This window comes from Cydia pomonella, chromosome 23 (assembly GCF_033807575.1).
Source record: "Cydia pomonella isolate Wapato2018A chromosome 23, ilCydPomo1, whole genome shotgun sequence".
Lineage (NCBI taxonomy): Eukaryota > Metazoa > Arthropoda > Insecta > Lepidoptera > Tortricidae > Cydia > Cydia pomonella.
Genome location: NC_084725.1, coordinates 2,313,658 through 2,321,862, shown reverse-complemented (window position 1 = coordinate 2,321,862; position 8,205 = coordinate 2,313,658).

Sequence of the window (8,205 nt, the reverse complement as noted above, 5' to 3'; positions counted from 1 at the left end):
AAGTCTAAATTACAACTAAAATTTCTGCGTATTTAGTACGACAGTGAACTAGGGTATCGAAATGTTAAAAATCATAGGACAGTGGCAGTGGTTGAAATGTTTTTGCCCTTTACGATCTGCCCTACTGCCTTAAGAAATGACTATTGGCGCCATTTGACGTTTAGTTTGGTAATATTAACTCTGTCGTACGCTGAAACGACTAGATGTCGTGACTAAAAATAAAAAAAATATTGATTGTAGCGCCATCTATGAGCAGTCTGAGAAATTAAATTATTACTAAGCAAGCTATTAAGTACCCGTTGTAATAGTTGGGCTCGTCATCTGTATTCTGAATCAAAGAGAATTTGAAATAGAGGTGGAAAGAACCTGTACCTGCCTGCCTGGTCTGGAGTTGCAGGTGTACATAGGCTACGGAGACTGCTTACCATCAGGCAGGCCGTATGCTTGTTTGCCACCGACGTAGTATAAAAAAAAGGTGTAAAGAAAAATTTGTAGCCACAGTAGATTTACTGCCATCTTTCGACACGTGACTAAAACTTTTAGAACGCCATTTGACTTTGATCCTTATTCTTTCACTGATATGTGCTATCTAATAGAACAAAGGCCAAAGGTATAGCGACATCGTTTCGAGCGATGGCGCCATAACCTTTAGGTTGTGCCCGGTAAGATGGCGCTACTTTCAGATATTTAACAAATTTAACACATATCAGTGAAAGAATAAGGATCAAAGTCATGTGTCGTTAGTCAGTTAATCATGTGGCAAAAGATAGCAGTAAGTTTACGTGGCTACAAAGTTTTTTTTAACAATACACCTTTTTTAAATTCTCTTTGATTCCGAATAGAAAAACTAGCGTTGTGGCAGAACGCTAGGCCAAATTAGCCACGAACTGGATCCCACAGAAAGTATCTCGGGGCAGAGGAAGACCCAAACGGAGATGGCGGGACGACCTCGATATATTCGATGTAGAGTATGGTCCCGTTTTGGACCTGGGTACGTCCTTAAACTACGTCCAAAAGAGAGGAATGGGCATTGTGAATGTCATCTCGCTTTATGTGGTAGGGCACAGCCAGTGGATGTTATTCCAGATCTAGAGCACAGCCCAACTGGGGAAGTACCTCCTTACAGAAAACAGCAGCCAAATAACACTAGACCCTACTCATAGTGTTGTGTTCCTGCCGGTGAGTAAGGTTGCCAGAGCTCAACGAGGGGGGGTGGGACCCTAAGGTCGGCAACGCGCATGTAACTCCTCTGGAGTTGCAGGCGTACTTAGGCTACGGAGACTGCTTACCATCAGGCGGGCCGTACGCTTATTTGCCACCGACGTAGTATAAAAAAAATGGTCTTTGATGTATAGAGTGGCGGGAATGTTACATTGAACAGGACTAAATCTTAGGAATGAGGGAGGGCCTTTGCACAGCAGTGGGACACTAATAAGCTAGGAAAAAAAATGACATTACACAGGCCATTTGCTACTCATAATATTAGCCCATGAAATTGGTACATTTTACCTAACATCAAATGAGGTAGTTCCGTTTTTAGGGTTCCGTAGCCAAATGGCAAAAAACGGAACCCTTATAGATTCGTCATGTCCGTCTGTCTGTCCGATTCTGTCACAGCCACTTTTTTCCGAAACTATAAAATCTATACTGTTCAAACTTGGTAAGTAGATGTATTCTATGAACCGCATTATGATGTTTACACAAAAATAGAAAAAAAAACAATAAATTTTGGGGGTTCCCCATACTTAGAACTGAAACTCAAAAAATCTTTTATCATCAAACCCATACGTGTGGGGTATCTATGGATAGGTCTTTAAAAATGATATTGAGGTTTCTAATATCATTTTTTTCTAAACTGAATAGTTTGCGCGAGAGACACTTCCAAAGTGGTAAAATGTGTGCCCCCCCGTAACTTCTAAAATAATAGAATGAAAAATTAAAAAAAAATATATGATATACATTGCCATGCAAACACCCACCGAAAATTGGTTTGAACGAGATCTAGTACGTAGTTTTTTTTTTAACACGTCATAAAAAAAAAAAAAAATATTTCATCAAACCCATACGTGTGGGGTATCTATGGATAGGTCTTCAAAAATGATATTTAGGTTTCTAATATCATTTTTTTCTAAACTGAATAGTTTGCGCGAGAGACACTTCCAAAGTGAAAAAAATTGTGTCCCCCCCCCTGTAACTTCTAAAATAACAGAATGAAAAATCTAAAAAAAATATATGCAAACTTCCACAGAAAATTAGTTTGAACGAGATCTAGTACGTAGTTTTTTTTTAACACGTCATAAAATTAAAAAAAAAAATCTTTCATCAAACCCATACATGTGGGGTTTCTATGGATAGGTCTTCAAAAATGATATTTAGGTTCCTAATATAATTTTTTTCTAAACTGAATAGTTTGCGCGAGAGACACTTCCAAAGTGAAAAAAATGTGTGTCCCCCCCCTGTAACTTCTAAAATAACAGAATGAAAAATCTAAAAAAAATATATGATATACATTACCATGCAAACTTCCACCGAAAATTGGTTTGAAAGAGATCTAGTAAGTAGTTTTTTTGAATACGTCATAAATGGTACGGAACCCTTCATGGGCGAGTCCGACTCGCACTTGGCCGCTATGTTGGTAATGAAGAAATGGTAATTAAATTAAATTAAATATATCTCTATTTCAGACCCAGAAGTAACACATTTTGAGTTTCCACTATATTTATTACTAGCTACTTCTAAATTACTTATATTTACCAATATAATTTAGGTACGTTATTTTGTGTTGTTTTTCTAAGGCAGTAGAAATGTCTTAACCCTTTTCCAGGGATAGTACGATTTATCGACCACATACGCGCTATTAGAATTTCAACTTTAGCATTCCGATTTAAGGTTCAAATTAGATTACACATTCAGGAAATATTACTTGTCTTCAAATGAAATTATTTAACCCAGAAATCTTTGAAAAAGCGCTTCGTTGGGACCAATATACATTATTGCCTTATCTATGTAAATTTCACATTGCATTAAAAATAAACTTTAAGTGATAGTATTAACGTTGCTTTCACATTAACACAATAAAGCAAGATATGAGAATTAGAAATTAAGCTAACCGCGAGAAAATTGCGCTACGAGGGCAAAGCTCCTTTTACTCGATGATAGAACCTGGTCTTTGCTTCATTGAATATTGAACGCCAAGTCAAACCAAATATGGTTGATTTTAATGCATGCAATAGATAAAGATAGGAGGTTGTCAAATTAAGCTAAAATCAAATGAACATCGCTGTGCGTCGATAACGCTTTTAAATTTGAACGTTAATGTAAATGTAATAAGGTTGATTTTATATTGTAAAGGAGTTTAAAAATCTAAGGGGAAGTAACAAGTCGCATTTTAGTGTTATACTCGTATCAAAAGGTACTAAGTAGCAAAGCATTTTGAAGATACTTAAGACTTTTTAGTGAATTTCAGAGTTGAATTGAAATCGATGCCCTACATTTTAGAGTTAAGTGATTTGCTGATTTGTTAACTGCAGGTTTTATTTTTTTTAGGGTTAGGTTTAATTTGACAAGACAAGCATTAAAGGATTGTCGTTGTGAGGATCCTTGGAGATTGTTAGGTATCTCGCAGTGGCGGATCGTTTAAAGAACTCGATTCCCACCGGCTTGTCTAATTTTAGCCCGTTGAGTACTTTCACGATCGGTTTATGGAGAAAAGGAAAACAAAATTAGCTCCGGGTTTCCTACGAATATTTGTGACGCACCGCCACTGGTATCTCGTATTTATAGTCTTTAGGTATATAACAGGCCGTCTTTTAATGATCTGCAATATTTTACTATGTGTATATATGGGTCATATAACAATGTGAATATAACTGGGCAAGTAGGTACATGCACCTTACAGTAAACCGCAGCCAAATAACACTAGACCCTACTCATAGCGTTGTTTTCCTGCCGGTGAGTAAGGTTGCCAGAGCTCAACGAGGGTGTGGAGTGTTAGGATTGGCAAAGCGCATGTTTCTAGGGTTAGATCACCCATTACTTCTATATATGTTCTCCAAGGGGTCCAGCTTGAGCGGGTTCATGAAATCCGCGATCTGGGGCTCACTCTAGATGTACAACTTAATTTCCATAAGCATATTATGATCATTTGTAAAAGTGCATCTAAAACTTTAGGTTTTATTATTAGGATGACATATCTATTTCGTAACATAAGGGTAGCGCTGATGCTATTCAACGCATATGTACGCAGCACACTAGAATTCGGAGCTATTATATGGGACCCTTATGAATCAAAGTATATATATCACTATGATTGAGAAAATACAAAAGAAATTCGCAAGGTATTTGTATAGCAAGTGTTTTGGCTACTACCCTTATCTATATCCCTCCCTGTTCGTATCGGGGATGGTAGGCCTCGACACACTCGAAATGAGGCGGAAACTATTGTTAATGGAGCAATCATGGCATCATTAGTAATAGGATAAATAATTCGTTTGTGTTGGAGCGAATGGGCTTGCACGTCCCAGCATGGCGAGGGTTGCCTGAACTGACGCTGCCACCACGGCGCCGTCGCCGCTTGTTTGCGTGGCTGCGCGCGCGCACCCGGCAGGCTGATAACGCTCCTACGGCTAGGGCACTGGCGCTACTCAATATGATGGCTGTTGAGGGTCATGATATCGATATATTTGTGGATAATGCTGGTGGATTTCGCAGAAAATGTTACCAATTTTTAAATATTTTGTATCTCTGACGATTGTTTGTATAAATTTGTATTTATAATTTTAATTTGAGAATTTTGTGTTATTTTTTTTTATGATAAGTTTAAATTTATTTATTTTATTGTGCTTCTGTCTGTTGAATTTGTCTTTTATTGTTAGAAGTTATTTTTTTATTGGTTTATAAATTATATTGATTTTGACTTGACATTAGAATTAAGATTTAACATGTAAGCGACTTGGTGACTACTGTAAGTTTATTATGTGTCTAAATAAATAAATATAAACTCCTCTAGAATTGCAGGCGTACATAGGCTACGGAGACTGCTTACCATCAGGCGGGCCTGCATGCTTGTTTGCCACCGACGTAGTATAAAAAAAGTCATACTCAGCAACTTTTACTATAGAAAAAACCCCGAAATGTACTCACCTATAGAATTGAGGAGTACAATATATGTTTTAATAATTTGCTCGTGTTATAGGGCACCCGGTATATGTAATCTGATTCCGGTAGAATTATTTCATACATAATAAATAGATAAATATTATAGGACATTATTACACAAATTGACTAGGTCCCACAGTAAGCTCAATAAGGCTTGTGTTGAGGGTACTTAGACAACGATATATATAATATATAGATATTTATAAATAATTAAATACATAGAAAACACCCATGACTCAGGAACAAATATCCATGCTCATCACACGAACAAATGCCCTTGCCAGGATTTGAACCCGGGACCATCAGCTTCGTAGGCAAGGTCACTACCCACTAGGCCAAACCGGTCGTCAAAACCGATACATGTACCGGTAAACTTATTTAATAATGTTTGCTCAGTTTTAGAGCAGTTTACTGAATCTCACCTCAATTATGGTGTCTATGCCTATATTGGGATAGGTCGAACAAAACGGATCATCTCACGCATAAAGTTTTGTGGGCAATGTTGAAAATAACCTCAGATAACTTTGCCCGCCTTTAAAATTGTCAAAAAAGTGGGTTTCATGATATTTTAATTTTTTTTTGCAAATAATATGATGCGTATAATGACAATGGATGCGGTAAGCCAGAAAAATTGTAGGCGTTTCACAGATAATTTTTCAGAAAAATGTGTTTTTCCAAAAAAGCGGGCAAAGTTGGCTAGTTTACCGGTGCCGCTCGGATTCAGACTACAACAGCGTTAATACTAATCAAAATTATTATTAATTAACAGCATTACTACTATAAGATTAGTACAGCTACCATCAGATATATCTGAGCGACCAAGGTGTTCAACTGTTCATAATCTGAACAATGTATCTGTCAGGGGTAATGTTAGAAGGGGTCCCTATTGCTCCATAAAGTTTTAAGTCATAATGTATTGTTTGTCCGCATTTTCGTTAGCCATAATTAGATTTTTCTCAGAAACGCGTAACTTTTCAGAATTAGCATAAAACAAATCTAACCTAACCTAACCTATCTACAGGATAACCTAAGGAAATTTCTGAAAATTTTACGGTTTCAGAGTTATGACTAATGATAATATGACTATCATTACATTATGATTCTCAATAGTTATGCTAAACAAAGGGATCCATGTTAGAAGGTTATATACTCAAGATTACCTGAGTATATCTAGTATTACCCCAGCCTTTTAGGTAAAGTCCGAAATATAATCAATTTTAATTTGTATTCGGCGTGTACCCGTATACATCTAGATCTAGACAATACTGGGAGGGCAATGTAAGAAGTGATGACGCAACACCTAACATTACCCAGCCAGTTTTGGTAGACCTAGATGTGTACCTGCGGGTAAACGCGTAATACGTTTAAATTTTCGGACTTTACCCAAAAGGCTTGGGTAATACTAGTTATACCAGAGTAAAATAAAGTTTAATTAGGTAACCTTCTGACATTACCCGTAACATATATCTATTATTAAAACATTAAAGTGCATGTTCAGATATTTTTCAGCACTTTGGCCGTTCCGATATATCTGAGGTCGACTCTGCGTTCCTCTCAAGGTCGAGATGAAGTAGGATATCGCACCCTGTACATAAATACTTAAAACGTATACCCGGGTCATAATTCTTTTCGTTGTATTGTTTCTGACCACTCTGTCAAGTTCTATATTTGTTTTTATCAAATAAATAAAAAAGTTGAGTGGAGCGCATGTCTTTCTAACTATAAATTATAATTTTCATGAGAAAAATTTAAAAACTAAATTTCATACAAACAAGACAAGGAAAATATGTTTTTTTAGGATTTGAACCCGGAACCCCCGGTATTTAAGTTATCCGCTTGAACCCGGAACGGATAGCGCTAAATTAATACGCGTCCTTGATGTGTCCAAAAATAAATATTCTAAATCACCCAATACTAAAAGCTATATAAAGCTAACCCCTCTATCTCCCAGTTGAATAACTTGATTTCGAAAAAAAACAATTAAAAAATAAACACTTGTTTTTATTATGACCCGAAAAAATTTGGGCAACACTTAAAATCAGCGCGGGCTCCGGCAACAGCCTTTACAGACCAAACAAAAAGCCTTTTCAGACTTTAAGGCAGTGAAAAATATACAAAAGGTCACTGGAGCTTTGAGGTGTGCGAGCGAGATGGGGTATTGGGCTTGAGGGGCGTGGGAGCGAGATGGGTAGCTGAAAATCAATTTATTAGGCAGTGACGTAGCGCGCGGCGCATGCGTGGTGCGAGAGTTCCCGGGCGTGGGTTGCCAGCGGTGGAGAAAATGTTGGGAATATTATTAAATACGAATTTAATGTGTGTCACACTGATTTAAATTATCACAATTTTTACACATTATTTAATTATAGAACGGGTCTTAATCGCGTATTATAGTTTTAAATTTACCTCTGACGTTTCGAGTACGGTGTTGAAAGATCAGAGTTAAATATAAACTTAATACGCGATTAATTCCCGTTCTATAATTTAACAAAGTGTGTGTATGTGTTAATATGAATTTTATTAATCCTTTTGTGGTGAGCGTTCTGAGTGAACGTCTATCGGCCTTCAGCAAGTAGGAGATTAGGCCGAAGGGTGTCAAGTTCCGACGGTTACGACGTGACACTGGGGGGTTGCGGATTGCATCGTAGCCACAATTGTGTTTTTATTTTATTTAAAGATATACATATTTCATAATAATATGTATGCTAGTTTTAAGGTATTTATGTATATGGGCCAATAGTTACCTGACAATAAAGATTTTTCAATACACTTAATTTCATTTAATAAAAAACATTGATAATTGACTATTATTTTATATTAACTATAATATTAACTAACGTAATTATGTATGGGTAAGTTAGTCTATAGTGGGTTTTTTTATAAATACACGGTTTTTTATATGAATAATATTTAAGAATACAAAGGACAGGGGTTTTCTTTTCTAAGGTAAATATAAAAATAATATTAAAAAACTGTTCCTTAAAGACGTCCGTGAAAAAAAAAAACTATTTTACACATTCCGGTGGATCAGATGTTGATATTTATGAGATA